Below are 17918 nucleotides of genomic sequence, written 5' to 3'. Positions count from 1 at the left end.
TCATAATTCGATTGTTTTTGTTTTACTTAGAGTTGATTCCACATATTTTGAATTGCAATTAATTTTTTTAATTGTCATATTTATTGCCTCAAAACAAATTACTGTTTTTACACGTTTACTACGTTTTTGCGCTGTCTTTCGCTGTCATTAATTAACTTTATTGGCAGCAAAAAGCGCAATGAAACGAAAAAGTAAAATTATTTATAAACACATACATATGTGCAATTAATTGTTACTGAAGTCTATAACCTCGACTGCTTGTTTTAAATTTTATTTTTACTTGCTTTTTATGCGCTCAATTTCATATTTACTGTACAATATTTTGTAAAATAAATTTGTTTACTCCATTAATTATCCAATACGATAAAAAAGCACATTTATTGCAGATAATCGACTTAAAGCCACGCGACGGAATGATGCAGGAATATAAAAAGTAAAATAAAAAAATGTATAAAAAAAATTATCAATTATAATCAGATGAAAGTAAACTCAGTTAAATTAAGTTTATGATAATTTACATAAATTAAATGAGATTGAGTTGTATAATAAACACCTTAAGTAAAAAATAATAAAAACTTAAGTTGAAATGGTAGAAAAAACACGTAGTGATATAATTCAAATTTTTTTCTTAATGTGCACAATTATTTAATCGAATGAAATTAATTCACAACTGATTTAAATGTTAATTGACACAATTAAAAATTCAAAAACACTCAATTAAAGTACTAAATATAAAATATTAATAAGTAATTGACTCAATTAGGAAAAACTTTAGATTTATTACATGATATTTAATATAAATGATGATGATAGATGTTAATTGACCCTATTAAGAAATCAAATTCACTCAATAAAAATACTAAATATAAAATATTAGTTAGTAATTGACTCAATTAGGAAAAACTTTAGATATATTACATGATATTTATTATAAATGAACGTAAATTAAATGAAATGTTAATTGACTCAATTAAAAATTATAATATACTCAATTATAAAATATTAATTAGTAATTGACTCAACTAAGAACATCTTAAGCTACCTTAAATTATATATAATACAAATTAACATAAATTAACTGGTTAGAAATGAAATAATTGCTTAGTAAAAATTAATCAAGTTTATTAGTAATTGACTCAATTAAGAGCAAAAAATATTAAACCACTTTAAAGAATATTTAAAATTAAATAAGTTACATGGTATTCGAATAAAGTATTCTTATATACGCTAATTTTATTAAAATTTATCAACAATTATTGTGTCAGGCGAAATGCCGATTAACATTTTCTTAGTAAAAAGAGTGACACCATAGCGCATTTTAAACGAAATTGTATAATTTTTTCGATACCTCAGTGTAATTCTCAGATGATTTGAAAGAAAAATTTTAATAGAGTTGATGAATGTGATTAATTTTATATCGAAAATATTAATGGATCAAAAATAACTTCAATAAAACTACAGTATAAAAAAAATTTAAGAGGCTTGCCACCTTTTTCTAAAATACTCTAATTTATTATATAGCTCCAAAATTCTCCCACGTAGGAGACTAGCATACAGAACACCACTATAACGAAACAATTAATGATGTTACAGAAACGCTTCAAAATTTAAGCCTAAGAGAGTTTGCAATAAGAAATTAAAAACGAAAAATCAGAGGCTTGCCACTATTTTCAAAAATGAACTTTATTAAAATATATAAAATAAAGGAATTATTTTAATATGCGTATGAAACAAAATAAGTTCAAGACTTACAATTAAATATATTTTTAAATATTACCACCTGTTTGAAAATTGTATACAGCATTTTTAAATAAATAAACCATAACAATATGGGTATCAAACACAAGAACTTTTCTGAGATTTACAATAATCAGCAAAAAATTGTTTCCTTAATTGGTGCAACCTCTGTCAATTATCATGTATTTACCAGCTGTCTGCTTACAGCGAGTTTTATTCGAAAAAAATTAACAAAGTGTTTGCTTGAAATTATTATTATTATTTTTTTCAATGAAATCACAGCTACGGAATATTTGAAAATGGTGCAAAAGTGTTTGAAGGCTTTTAATGCTAGACTCATACAAAAATATTTAAATCCTTTGCAAAAACGATTTCGAAAAGAAATGCTTGACAACGTAGCTGAGGTGACAAGACGTAGGTTTATGAATATGACGGCGAACTTGTCTAACACTCTGGCAGATGGCGCTGCAAAATAGACTCGAAACCGAAAAAAATAAAAACACGCTTAATGCACTAAAAGCCATCTCAGCCAAGTCTTAGAAGAAGTGTATAGAAATTTGGATTAAACCTTTGATTGCATGTAATATCTCAGAAACCAACCTCTTTTTAAGGCAATAATAAAGATTTGATTTAAAATACGGGAAAATTTGGAGTAATTTTTGTCATTTTGTCAATTTTTTGGTGAATTTAATTAAATGAAAATGTATGAAATCAGACTGAAATTATTACTTTATTTCAATATCGCTCAGATATAGAAATCTATAAATTGATAAACATTAAAAGCATTGCTATCGTAAACTCAAATTTCCTAATATTTTTCTATAATTTTCAACAAGTTTATGAAAGCCTTTTAACGCATGAAAGCTTCTAAATGAATTTATATTTGCCAAATACATATAACAAAAGAAACTATTCAGTCAGCATTTTTTAAACCTCATACATTTCCGCTTACCGAAGCTTTTCTTGTGATTCAAGCACCGTTTTTTCTTTCACTGTTTTGTGTCCCTTGACAATTTAATTAGATTTTCTTATTGTTGCCCATATTGTTGATATATATGCCCATAGAAGTAGCAATAACAATGAAAATAGCAGCAACAATAAGAAATAAAAAAACAAAATATTTTTTACCATAAAAAATAAGTCACCAATAATTCCGTGCACAATTCTTCTGCTAAGCGCGAAATATGCGCGATGCTTTGTCATAATTTCATGCTTTATGGCTGCAGTTGCAATATCAGCAACGCTGGAAAATACAGCAATAAAAACAAGTACTCGTCGAAACGAAAATTAAATGGAAATCTAGCTAGCGACTGTGGAACAGAAGAATTGTGATTTTTGCTGAATTTAAGTTGCTTGAAAAAAATTGTATATTATTTGAATTTCTGTTTATATGTATGTATGTGCACAAAACAGCTTGTGGCATTTTTAATGGTTTTTGAAATTGCAATGACGACTATGCAAATTAATTATTTTATTTATGCCGACAAATTAAATGCTATTGTCGAATTGAATGTCACAATATAATTAACTTCGTTTTAAGCAATTAATTTAATTTGTGACGAGCTTTTTTATGAGATTTTAACGCTTGATAAAGTGGGAAAAAAATATTGCTTTTATTCCTGTTTGCAGGTATTTTTGAATTGTATGCGAATTTTACAAAAAAAAAAAAAAAATATTATCAAAAAAAAACTATATATGTATTATTTAAATTGTTTAACTATTTTTTAAATAACTAAAATAAAATCAAATTAAAAAAAAAAAAATTCTGTTATTGAAAAACATTGAAAAAATGTATTTAAAAAAATTATTTTAAAAAATTAAAAAAAAATTATTCAAAAAAATTTTAAAAAAAATATTTTTATTTGCCATTATTTTATTAAATATAATTTTTTAAGATTCTTTTTAAATTTCCTAATTAATTTAACTTTTTCTTTGGTACATTTATAAAGTCTCAAGGCTCAAGATTGTAACATGTTGCTAGAGTTTATAATAATTTTGTTCACCTAGCCTAAATGAGATATAGGTATATGGAATTATAGGAGTATATAAATAAATGATCAGTATGGTGAGACCAGTTGAATTCTGAGTGACTGTCTGTCCGTCCGTCTTTCTGGGCATTCGTCTGGACAGAAACCTTTTCTGCTTATGGTATGCCTGTATGTGAAAAATGGGTTGAATCGTATCAGTAATACCCTTAGCCCCCGTATAACTAATATTAGTTATTTAGTTAATTATAATTTTTTTAAACAATTTTTTTCAAGTATCTTTACTTTTCTAAACTTAAAATTAAATATTTTTTTGAATATCTGCTGTAATTTTCGTTTTCACATTTTAAAAGCTTAAATTATTAAATCTATAAATTTTAAATTTTAAAATTTTTTACAAAAAATTTTTATTTTTTATTTTTACATAAGTATCTATTACAGTTTCGAATATTAACAAATTCCTTCATTTTATTTATGCCACTCTCTATTAAATAACCGTTACTACATTTTCATTCCTAAATTTCTCACCTCGGTCCAGCATATGTATTCAAAAACAATTCTCAAAAGTTTCCAAACTTCTGCATCACCGCTAAGTAGGCAATGTAATTGTCCACATCGCTTTTGGATGACCCCAAACGTGGCCCACAAATAAGTACATAAATGCGCTTAACTGCTAAGTCCACTGCCTTACCACCTGCCTTGCAGTGCCGTCGTAAGTGCCACACACCCCCCACACAAAGTCCCTCAAGTGCTAATGGTCTTTTGTCGCATTCTTTTCAAGCGTATAAATAAATAAGTGTTGCAAGTTTAATGGCAGACGAAGCCAGAAGTTTAAATGGGGTCACTGGACGTGTGTCTAAATTAGTGGAAATTGTATGTACAATACAACTTCTGTAAAGATAGCAGCTCAGACGTTTTTGTTGTTGTTGTTCAGCTACGCAAATGCATTTAACGAGCAAATATTTGTATTGAAATTTACAATGGTGTGCACTGTTGTTTATTTACATATAATTAATAATTTTGGGTTGGCTGCCACCGATGTGTTCAGGCGAAAATTGTGTAATCAAGTGTTTTTAACCTAAATGAAATAAAATCTGTCGCTCTTGCTAACATTTTTACAGAATATTTAAATTTTACCTCTACATCATCTCTATAGGCCACCTTATATCTCAAAAGCTCTAAGTTATTTAATAGTAGGTAGCGTAGATGCATCATAGAGCCTCTTTTCAAGAGGTGTTCTCCATACTTAACCTAGAAAGAGATAATTAAATCTTATTTATTACTGTGGTGAGGAAGTCATACTTCGAAAAATCCTGTAAAAAATTATGACTAAAGCGTCTATAAAGAGTCAAATCCTTGTGTGGTTCAGGAAATGCCATTGCATCGACAAAAAACTTAGAGTTTGGTGCGAATTGTGGTATGACGGCAACATCAGCACTTATAACACGATGTTGATCGCCATTTTATTCACAAATTAAATGAAATTAAAGCAGATTATTTCTATTTCCAACAAGACGGTGCGCGGTCTCATCTTTCACGTCGAAACATTAACACATTGCGGGCAACGTTTGACGACTTTCAAGTTTTCTGTGATCTTCTTGACACTTAAGCATTGTTCCTCAGCTAGATTATGAAACTGTGACGCATCGTGTGCTAGCAACGAACTTCTCCCAATGGCTACGAATAATGTACATATAAAGTCATATGATGGGTTGATTGTATACACTTTTTCATTTCACTGATCATTAGGAAAAATATAACGCACAAAAGGTCATAAAAGTTTATTAATGCAAAAACAAAGCAGCTTCAATCACAGTAAATGACAAAAACAATGTTTCATGCGAAAATTGCAGGAAAAGTAGATTAAATAAAAGCAACAAAGCGACAGTAATCAGATGTGATAAAGAGGAAGTAGAAAATGATTGCGGAGGGAAAGTATTTAGACTCTCTAAAAAACAGCAACAAAAAATGTGTGCATTAGAGAACCTCCGAGAATTTTTTAAACTAATTAAAAGTTGAAATTTGTACATGCTTTTGTTGTTTTTGCATTGTATTGAGTTCAAAATCAACTTTGGATGTTACAAGCTCAAGAAATTTCACCAAATTAAACGAAAAAAGACCTAAAATATCAAAAAAGACGACTGTAACTACATATATTTCGCCTTCATTAGCTAAGCTGATGCGAATTCTTTACCGCAAAGAAAAGTCTGCAGAAAAAAATTAAGTGTAAGAGCATAAGCAGTCGATAAGAAGGCAAACGAGTCGTTAGAAAGAAGGACAAGGCGTGCATTAAATATTTAAGTAACCAAAGGCGAATGGCTGAGAACCGAAAAACTTGTATTTTATATACAACACATGTTTGTAATTGTGTCTGTGTGTGCTTCACTTCCTGCCTGTAGGGTAAAGGCCAGTGTGGCGCCACTATGGCGACCCAAAATATCGATGATTAAGCAGCTGCAATAATAAGGAGCAAGAGTTGATGAGCATGAAAACTCAACTGCTGTCGCCTGGGAACTACAAAATGAGCAGACAGTTTGCGCCAACACAAAAAACAACTTTAAAAAGAAATAATAAGGAAAGCACAATTTCGAAAATTACAAAAAATTAAAAATGAGGAAGTTCAAAAAAATGAGTAAAAATTTAATGCGATAAAAAAAAGTGATGACAAAATAAGCATTTGAAATTAGCGGCAAAATCACAAGCATCATCAAGCTCATTAAGAATTTTTTCGTCTGAAACTTCGTAACTAGCAGCATGTCATAGGAAATAATAAAACAAGCCTTAAAATAGGGTCGTATTTTGCTGTAATGAAGCCAGCTTTACTGTGTCTTGTTGGTCTATGGGTTTGAGATCCAAACAGAAAATATCCCAAAAACTTCCCTAAAGTATAGGTTATGTAGAAGCCTGAGTATAAAAATAACATTTCCCTTATTTAAAAATCCTGGTTGGTATGGTTAGTTCTTTTGATGGGAATAATGCTTTAGGGTCAATTCCCAATCCTTTACATATTTCAGCTGTAGAAACTCGAAACAGTGATTGTCTTTAAAAAATGTCAACTTCCATACTGCAAATTAGGGTTTGCGTTTTTATAAAGATATATCAATTTCTTGTCAAAAGACTTTGTTTCATTCAAATATTTTCACTTTGCTCTTTAAACTCTATTTTATTGCTCGTTTATGTACTTTCTATAAAACACTAATAATAAATATGCAGTTAATTACATACCAAACCCTTTATTAAACACCCTTTCAGGGGAACACTTTGTGGGAAATTAAAAAAAAATCGATTCGTTTGATTATACTTTTAAAAACGACATACTAAAATTTTAAATCGATATCTCAAATAGTTTTAGAATTATAACATTTTTTGTAGCATAAAGGGGTATAAAAAGCACTTAATCTCAAGCTTAACCGGTGAGTTTGCTATAGCCGAAAAATGAGCAGCTTCTTGATGAGAAAAGGACTTGTATAAAACGATCGATATCCCAAAAACTGAACGACTAGTTCGCGTATATACAGACGGATACATAGACGGCCATGGCTAAATCAACTCAGCTCATCACACTGATCATTTATAGTATATATACACTTTATAGGCTCTCCGACGTTTCTTATTTGGACGTAGCTGCTACGAGCAAGGAAGGAAGTTATCTAAATTTTTACCTAATTGGCATTTCCACTTACTACTAACCACTCTGAATTACAAGCTACCAAATTTTTAAATTTTTTCCGTTACCACACAACTCTTTAAAGCACCGTCGTACATAATACTTTTTTTTATTATTACATTCCAAAATGGTAACAATTAACTACCATTCAGGAAGTGCAAAGCTAAATTTTCTAAATGTGCTTAGCTCAGTTATGTCAAATGCTGTTAAACGGCATTACAGCTAATAGACGCCCACAGGTCACAACACTAATTCATTTAAATGCATAACGGAGAATATATGTATGTAGCTTATTCTAGGCCATCAAGTCGACCGCAAAAAGTCATTAAATCAATTTTTTATTTGTTATTTGCATTGTTTTTATTTCTTACGCTCTACAACAACTACATTTATATATTGCAACAAACACACACACATATAAATCTTTTTATGTTTACAATTTTATTTTTTACGCTCTTTATATGGCATTTGACGCATTCACTCGCTTATACTAGCTATGTAGTTGTAGGCCTCGTATAGTGCCCTTGGTTGTCATTTGACATTTAGCTGTCATGTTTAGCGCGGCTTTTTTTTTCTTTTCTCTACAGTTTTGCGGTTTACAAGCGCTGCCTATTCGAGCTCGTTTTTACAGCTGTTGCATTCTCTTCTTCTGATTGCGTTGCTTTATTCTCTATTATAAATAAATTTTTTATTCTCATTTTTTATTGTCAATTCTCTGGTGCGCCTCCATGTGCTATGTGTATGACAATGTCATTTCCCAGCGCGCTTTTTTGTCACAACAATTCCCATGGCTTTTGTTGTGCTCATCTCACAATTGTGTCTCTATTACATGAAGCGCGAGAGGTGGCAGTCCAAAAAAAACCGTCCTTTACACCTAATGTGCGTTTTTATAGGCGTCGGCACAGTGCATGACATTTAGCAGTCACGCTTAATGACAGTTAATGCGCTTTCTTGCGCCACACGCGTGTCATTTGCCTTAACATAGTTTACAATCATTTAACTGCGCTGGAATGTTTATTGTAGTCATATAACAGATTTGTATGTATGGGTGCTTGTAAATATATATATATTGTTATGCTTGTGCGTGTTTTGCTCAAGATGGCGGAGGTATTCTACAAGAGTCGTACTTAATTAAACCACAAGAACATAAATGAATCAAAACTTCAACTCATTGGTAAGGGACTTCTAAATTTTTTAATTTAAAATAAGTTATCTAAGAGTTATGCTAACGAGTCACAATCTAATCAAATTTTAAATCATTTATATCATAAGTATGTAAAATATATTATCAAACCAAAAACAAATCTATACTTTAAATGAAGTTAGCTTAAAGTGTTGTAAGCAGGTTACACACCATTTCATTAGTCTTAAGCTTAACCAACTAAAAGTCACTTTCTCCATTTAAGTTATGCTAGGTTAACTAGGACTACCCCTTAATAATCAAGTCGTAACCTACTACCTAGTTGGAAAACATTAACTGAACTTTCCTACGCGCACGTGTGCCTACGCTAATGAAGAGCACTCATGTTCTAAAACAACCTCAAACTACTTAATTCATCTATATAATAGTTGTACAAACTCCAACTCAATAATCTATGCTTTATATGCAATCTTTATGTTTTCGAAACAAACTTTCTTTCAGAACCAGTTTTGATTTATTTCAAAAATTTATAAACTGAGCTAACATTACCTAAAAAAATTTTTATTCTTTACAGAACGGTTTAAACTCACTAAAACTTTACTTATTGCCAAACTAGCTTTACTTGTGCGAACATAACTTTACTTAATTAAAACTTATGCCCCAAAATGTCGAAATATATTTGTCGAAACAGCCAAAATTCAATTCAACTTATTATATACATTATCTCACACCAAATAATTATTTGCGTAATTTTTTTCTTATTCCATACGCTTATCACTCTACAATTTGCCAGCTACATGTTGCTGCCTTATTGCTTACACACTTTTTTCTTAAGATTTCATTTTATGTCACTTTGTTTAATCTTCTGTCAACGCCGCTCTTCACATTCTTTGGCACAGCACTTCATTTTTCACTCGAATTTTTTCTCGCTTTTATTATGAACTCAACGCTGTTACTTGCCGCTTGTGGCTCAATTGCCACACTGCCTTCGTCTACGTTGCTGTGTAATTTGTAATATTATGTTTTTTTTTTCTACACACAAACTGCTTTTTTACTTTAATTTCGCCTTCGTCGCTCGTTTGTTTACATGCTTGGCTTCTTTCATATTTCGTTTGCGCTTTGTTGTGTCTTAATTATGCAGTCGATTGACATGGTAATCAGCGTTGCCCAAATGGGTGGTCGGGCTGTAGGCGCGTTATGCATTGGTGTGAGGTGTATTTGACAGTTCAGTGGCTTGTGTAAATATGTTTATCGTTAGCGCACAATTTTCTTTTAATTGCTTTGATTTACTAGAGGTTAACAATAAAATTAAGCGCTCGTACTACAGGCGGAGTAGTGAGTAATTTAACAGTTGAGTTAGTTAGATTGTAATCTGTAACAATGATATAGATGGGAAACCAAGCTATTGAAGTTAAATAAAATTAAGTTTTAATTATTTTTATTCTACGGCATTTTTTTTATTATTATCTGTGTTCCAGTACAACAAAAAAAAGTGTATTTAAATTTATTAAAATAATTTTCAGTGCAATTTTTTTTAAATTTTCTTATATTGCTTTTTATTACTTTTTCAAAATAATTATATTTTAATATTTTTTACACTTTTTATCTTTACCGCCATTCGCCTCATTAACTGTCGCTATATGTCCACAATTTATTAACATAAAATCACACTTGGCTACTGTCTTTGTAAATATTTGCAAATTCGAGACAAGCAATTAACACGCCTCTTTGAACCCTCACAGAGGCTAAGCAAACGACGTGATTGCGCATAATTTAAAGTATTTGATGTTTAAATAAAAGTCTGTTAAAAAAATCTAATTAATTATTTACGACTTTGTAAAGCAACTCAAATAATGATGATATTAAGCGAGTTTTGAAGTTCTAAACATGTTACTCATACGCCATGTAATATACATTTTAGAGAAGGAAAAATCATAAGCTTTTCTACAAGATCTTTAAGCATGACTTTGTGTAGCACAAACCATCAGTTCCTAGCTAGGTCAATTACTAAGGCCTCAACTAAATTTCGAAGCATTCAGCGCTTTATTCAGCTACCACTATCTTAAGTTAAATAAGCGCTGAATACCCTAAGGACTAGAAACTTGGTATGCAATTGCAATGTTAGTCCAAATCAGTTACTTTAAATATTTAGTTGCTTCGGAACTACCGATTTTTCACCCGATCTTTTAGTATTCTACTATTTATGGTATTGCGAAGGTCACAATTATTCTTACTACTATTCAAAGAAAATAAAAAAGTCGCTGCATGAGAAGTGCTTGTTCAATGAGCAACTTTACTGATTGATCGAAATTTGATAGGAGAGCAGAAGATTATATCTACAATAACTAACTTTTCTGCTAGTTTAACTTAAAATAGCCAAAATGTAGTATTCCAAGCGAAAAATATTACTACTAAAGAAACAGCGAATCTACTGTCACCTTTGCGGAAATTTTGACACACAAATCAAAGGTAGGATCTCCAGCAACTTTTACCAAATCTAAAAAGCTTATTATTGTAGAAAAATATCGCAAGCAAAATTCTGTTTCTCTGTATATTGCTAGCGACTATCGCCATATCTATTATTTTATCTTACCCTTCCTTATTAACACTGACATATATTTTTTGATGCCATTTTTTTATAAATTTTTTTTTTTTTGGAACTTTTAAACATTCTCTAAGCTTATAATTACCTAACTACAGAATTACCCATGCATAATTTACTATAAATAGTTTTACGCCACTCCTGCCCTATCCCAAACCCAAGTACATAAAATTTCGATTTGTTCATGTTGAAAAGAACAAACATTTACCCACTGCCATGCTACTGCTTTGTTTTCGTAATATGAAATTCCGCACAACAACACCATTAAGTAGTGAAAAATTGTGTATGAGAAAAATAAACTATTTATCCGGCAAAAATGTTGTAGTTCTAATTTTATATGCCTTACCTCGACAGAATTAGTTCAAATATTTTTCAGAAATAATATTGCAGCTATTTTTAGCAAATTGGAATTTGTTGTTTACAAATTTTTGTTGTTAATTTTGTGTTTACTCCACATTTTGCGAAAAAAAATTTATTATTTTGTTTATTATTAGTTTTATATTGCGGCAGTTTATTTACAGCGCTTATTTAGGTATTAATATTTTGCTATGAAATATGTATTTTTAAGTGGCGTAAACTTGGCGCATGAAATGGTGGAAAAATATAATTAAAATTACAAATAAAAGTCTCTTGGGTGAGTTTTCAACGCAGTACCTCTTGATGTGATGTCACATTCCAAAAACTTTTTTTATTTTTTACTTTTGCAATATATCGTAATTGTAACGCTCTCATATCAAAATGCATAAATTTCTATAATTATTTTCCAAATCACATCATTAAATTACATGTTCGTGGCAACACATCACATGTTGCATACTTAATGCTGTATTAGAACTTGTTTATGTTAACGGCTAGTATTGTTTTGGAATTGCAACTTTTTTTTGTTCGACATCACATGGTGATATCACATCATGTCTTCATATAAATCTTTTTCTATCACGAATAATTCCATACAATTAGTTTCTTTAATCATCCAAATAGTTTGATTACGTCGCACTAAGATAGCTCACAAACACACATGGTTAAGCCTAGTAACATAACAATACGTCGAAATGACGTACTATTTTTTGTTCATGCTCTCAGAATTTCATTTGTGTTCGGAGAAACTTAAAACGTGCAATTTGCTTACTTGGTCTTAATATCTTTATGTGCACCTAATAATAAATTATCTCAGTCAAAACTAATACCTAATAACCTGTAAATAAATTATCTCAGTCAAAAACTAAATTATTTTTAAATCTCTGACATTCTTATAATCTTTTCAAAGAAGATTCGTCATTTTGACGTATCGTTCATGATATCACATGACGTACTGATGCGAATTTTACATCATATCGTGACTTTGAGGATATGATTATCCATCACTGATTCACCATCTTTTTTAAAGAGGCAGCTAAAATATTACAGTCAAAAAAAAATGTAAACACAACACACCAATGAATACCTCATACAAATCATCATCTATCAAAATACATACAGATATGATTTCAAATAGTTAAGGAAATTATACACACAATACAAATTTCCATTTTCTGCACAAAATTATGTATGAATTCCTATTATGTCAAAATACTTATGAAATTTGTATTATAATATCACATCATCACATGTGATATCACATCAAGACATCCTATCATCACTGCCTATAATATTAATATTATATATAATATTAGCAAAAAATTACTATTTTTTTTAAAAAGTTATTAAAAAGCAATAACTCACATCACATCTCCCCTTATCCGAAAACGCTTAACAAGAATTTAAAAGAACAAGTCTCATCCGTAAGCATTAAATACTATCGGATGTTCGCTCTAAGTGACAATATTTGCACAACTCAAACACTTAGTCCACAAGCGCGCATTTTCAACAAACGTGCTGGCAGCAAACAAAGTTTAAGCTGTTTCTCATGTTTTTTTTATATTTGGGCACAAAATATTTGTTATCAAATATACGTGATTTTTCTTTATTGTTGCTGTTTCGTTGAGTTTTTGCTCTTCAGATAATTAGCCTATAACATGTAGAATCATGTACAGCAAGCTGATACTGCCAGAATGACAATATTGTCTTAACTAAGTAAGAAACTAAACAAAACTAATATATTTTTAATAATATAAATAACCGTTATTATGATTTACTGTTAGTCCATGGCTGCTATTTTTGATAGGTATTATAACAAATCAAATTTATTACCCATATTATGGCATCAAGTTAATAACGTTAATATAATACAACTTCCCATTAATGTACATCCATCTACGCTACCTGTCCATGGCAATTTTATCCTTCCCTCTGCATTATTTAGCGCTGTCTAGCTTTTAACAGCTATTTTTAGCTTTTTGCACCCCATCTTACCATAATTAGCTATAATTAGAAATGTCAAAATTAAATAAAATCACAACGAAACAGCTTTTTTTTTACATGCAACGCCAGCACAGAATTGTATAAAAACACACCAACAACATGTCAGACTCATTAGTGATTGACAGCTGTGAGACCCCAACTGACAAACCGTAACAACACCAAAACTGCACACTAACAAAGGGTACAGCTAAAGAAGAGCATAACAAAAATTAAAAAAAAAACAACAACGAGTGTTGCTCTAAATTTGGTTATGCTATGAGCTAGCGTTTCTTTTTTATACCGCGCCACATGTTGCACGGGGTATAATGGCTTCATTAACAAAATGATTATTTGTAACAGCTAAAACTAGTTGAGATAGATAAAGTAATATAGGTATATAGCAAAATTAAGGATAGATGAATCAAAATGATGCCAAATAAGGGTAAAGCAGGCCGAAATGAGTTCACAATCATGCCTACTCCTCATATGACACCATTTTAAACTACAGCACATTATTTTCCTTCACAATAGATAAATCAAACATTAATGAACATGTCGGAATAAAACTATATAATAAAGCAAATTCTCTCCAAATCGGGCAATACCTTTGCAATTCGCTATATACCTACTACAAGTACCAATGTCGTCAATCCGTAAGATACGAGTATGTTATCTCGTAATGAATTTAAGTTGCCTCAATTGAATTTGGAGAAAAATTTTTTTCCAAATTTTTTTGTTGAATTTTAAAAGTAAATGAACCCGGTTCCGTTTTCTGCGTTAACCCTATATACCAATATAATGATTTTTGACCTTTCTGTTATCTCCGTTGCGACATAATCATTCAATCTATGAGACAATTTGTTGGCACTAAGTAAACATAGTATTTTAAACCAGTTTTCGAGAATATAAAGAGTATACTCTCTAAGAGTATACATTATATAATGTTCGGTTGCACCCGAATTTAGCCATTTCTTACTATTTGCACTTTTTTTGTATTTGTTTTCACCAGTACAACTTTGATATCGGTTGTCATAAGTCATGTTTTCTGCTTTTCAAAAGTTTTTTCTTTTGTTTTTGCGAACCTACTTTCATTTCGTCTATGCAGGGATTTGGGTAAATACATACGAGTATGTGTGTGTTTGAGCATGTGAATTTTTTACGCTATGTTTTGCACCAAAAAATCTACAAAAAAGTCAGTTTCTTTTTCTTTTGTTGTTGCTTTTCTATACACCTCATATTTTGGCTCATATTGACATGTTTGCATTTTTTCGCCGCTTTTGTTTTGTTCATCTTGACATGTTTCCCAGCGTGACTGCTCGAAAGCACTGCTTTATTGGGGTCATGTTTTTAAGCAAATTTCTGCAATGGAAAGTGAGAGTGAGTATTGAAATTTTTGCAAGTTTTATTGAATTGGCGATTAAATTTAGGTAAATTTCAGTGTTTTTTAATGGGCACACCTATGCACACCAGCATAGCCAACAGAAAACTTAAATTTTTGGAAACTTTTGAAAATAAAAAAATAAGGTATCGTTTTGAAATGTTCAGCGTATGCTTATACATGTTTTAAGAGTACATAGTGCAAGTTTTTAGATAAAAAATTTAATATTTTTTTAAATAACAATTAGCGAAATGGCGTCGCTTTTAAAAAAAAGTTGAATTTTATACCAAATTTTGATTTGATAGTTTGGAAAACAAGGAGTATATAAACTAAATAATTATATACTAAAATGGTATCGATATTTCCGGTAAAACTGACATCACATCAGCTGTATTTGGTAAATTCTGTGAATCAAATTAAATTATCGGTCAACTTACAATTCAGTAGTAAGATAAGATATATAATAATTTTTTAAGATTTTCGATTTTAGTACTTAAAATAAAATAAACTAATTTTTTACTTTCAGGTATGTACCTAAATCCAGCATTTCCAGAATATTGAGCTACCAAATACAGTACGTACTTTAGCATAAAACATATATATATATTTTTCTATTTTGATCCGTATTCAACATTTAAAGTGTTTTCTTTTTTTTTTTTGTTTAAATTTAAGACTTTAAGAAAGCACAGTAACACGAAAAATCAAATCAAAACACCCGAGACTAACCGAATTCGACCAAATTGTCCTTTCCGACCGATACGGTGTGAGCCAATTGTCTGGCCGAAAGATAACTTTTTTCTTCCCCAAATAGGCAGGTTTGCTTTCGATCTGGCGTCGAATCCAATAATTCTTATATTTCGACTTAGTAGAACTCCTAATCATTTTGACATTGTCCAGTGGTCGATGCAGATCAAACTTTGTTAAACGCAGAAAACGATGACTATCAACTTTTCTTCCGGTAGGACAGCATATTAACCGTATGTATTCGTTCAAAAAAGTTCTTCAGCTTATACTTCCAGCTTCAAATGACACTTTCATTATTCAAATGCTTGCAGTTGGCGCCATTTGATTTCACGAAGTGTAAATTTTTTCCGTATCTTTTAATTCTCCATTCCAATATCTAAGAGCAATATGGAGATCCCCTCTTGCTTTTGTTAGCTCTGCCAACACATTGACCCTGTCGTCCCATATGGCCTCACATGTCACATAAACCGTCATTAGCTACACTACCTTACTCATGCAGACTGTCACTGTTACAACATATTTATTGTTGTTGTTGACTTTTACTTTCATTACAAATTAGTGAACGCTTGGCTTCCTTATACCACAGCAACAAGCGTCTCATTGTTTAACCATTTTTCCCAACTACCCTTTTGCTGCACGTATACCGCAGTTTGTTGTGGCAAGCTAGTCGCTATTATTGTTAGCTGCATTAGCCAATACAGACACATGCAATTACAATGAACTCGCTCTGTTGCAATAACAATAAAATAAAAGCAGCAAATAAACAGCGAAACAATGCGATACAAGCGCCAAACATACAACAATTGGAAATAGCCAGTGTGGTGGCAGCAGCAATCTTTTGTGGCATCTAGTCTTAAATCCGCGCAACATGAAAACTATAAATGTAACAATAGAATAATGGAAAAATGGAAAAATGGAGAAATGCGATAACAACAATAACAATGATAAAGGAAAAATATCTCTGTGTTCGGAGCTGTACGCTTGTGTGTTTTGAAATGAGTCGTCTGCTGTCAGCTTGGTGCAACTTATGGCGCTCTTTTATTTCAATTGAATTTTCTTTGAAAATCGCTTCAACATATTTGCTTTTTATTGAATTTTATCTTTCTTCTTTATTAGACATTTCTTTCTTTTATATATATTATTATTTTTCTCTTGATCTTATGTTAGCATTTGTTTTTATTTATTTATTTCAATTTCAATTTTGTTATTTTCTGCTGCAACTCCCGACTTCTTGTTGTCCTCCGCTTTTGCTTATTTTTCATATATAACTCATTTTGTTTATCTTCGTTTTTGTATTAAGCCTGTGTGCCTTTTGTGCTCACCGTCTAATTGCGCAAATTTGTCACTGTTGCCTCCTTTGTTCGGCGGTGCTGTCGCTGCAGCTGATTGCAATCTCTCCAACTTCGTGTAATGAGTTAGCGAAAAGTCTGCTAAAGCCAAAAAACAAACAGAAATTATAACAACAACAACAACGTGGCAACACAATAGTCTGCGCAGACACAATAACATTGTGTCCGTAGTTTTATGGTTAATTAGGTAATAAATTATGACTAAGAAGAAGTGCGCACAAAAAAATTATATACAAAAATTTGCAAAGTCTCATTAATGCCAGTTTTCTAGTGTTGGCTGATTGTCTGATACTCCGACAGTCACATTTAACTGTTTGTTGGCATAAATACTCGTAGGTGCGATTAAATTGCTTGTGGACGATGGTAGTTGGTAGCTAATGCGTTTTTTAGCTGCTATAAAATTATGGGAAGTGAGAAAGTTTAAGAAAAACATCTAACGAGCGTCACTGCAGCATAATATATTAAGTAGAATTATAGAGTTTATAACTGCATGAATTTGATTAAACTTTTATGGAGTAGAATGAGTTGAAAATGAGTTTATAAAATGAAATACTATGTACAAATATACGAGAAAAAAAATGTTAACTATAAATACAGAAATATCTATGCATTAGCGCTACAGCAATGGTGGAAAAATGTGCTCGAAATAATTTTTTTAAAGTAAATTGGAAATATAAAAGTTGCTATAAAATTATGGCAAGCCGACATATATTATATACTAGCTTAAAGGAAACATATATCATGCGACAGAAAACAGAATAAACCATTTGACTAAAATTACAAAAAATGAGTTACCATAAAGTTAAAAGTTGAGTAAAAAATGTAACAAAATTATGGCTAAGCGGAATATAGTTCATATAAACTACAATGAAATATATAGCATGCGGTCAAAAAATATAAACACATTTAAAAATTTAAATTTTTTTGACATTTAAAAAATGATGCTATAAAATTTTATCAAACTTTATATATCAT

General features: G+C 30.7%; 1 protein-coding gene across 15 annotated transcripts in view; it reads left to right on the top strand.

Annotated features, from left to right (window-relative positions):
- Positions 1-17918, top strand: part of Rcd2 (Reduction in Cnn dots 2) — a 205692-nt gene that overhangs the window by 82471 nt on the left and 105303 nt on the right. The window contains exon 1 of one of the 15 annotated variants that reach the window (XM_014237586.3): positions 15394-15424. The exons of 13 other annotated variants lie outside the window; for them this stretch is intronic. The gene's annotated coding sequence lies outside the window, so the exon portion shown is untranslated. Of the gene's footprint in view, positions 1-15393; positions 15425-17918 lie in introns of those variants that run through there. One more of the 15 variants, XM_070110996.1, reaches the window with a different exon arrangement.

Source organism: Bactrocera oleae, chromosome 6, assembly GCF_042242935.1.
Source record: "Bactrocera oleae isolate idBacOlea1 chromosome 6, idBacOlea1, whole genome shotgun sequence".
NCBI lineage: Eukaryota > Metazoa > Arthropoda > Insecta > Diptera > Tephritidae > Bactrocera > Bactrocera oleae.
The sequence above is the reverse complement of the archived record's forward strand: the minus strand, read 5'-3'. Positions and strand labels throughout refer to the sequence as shown.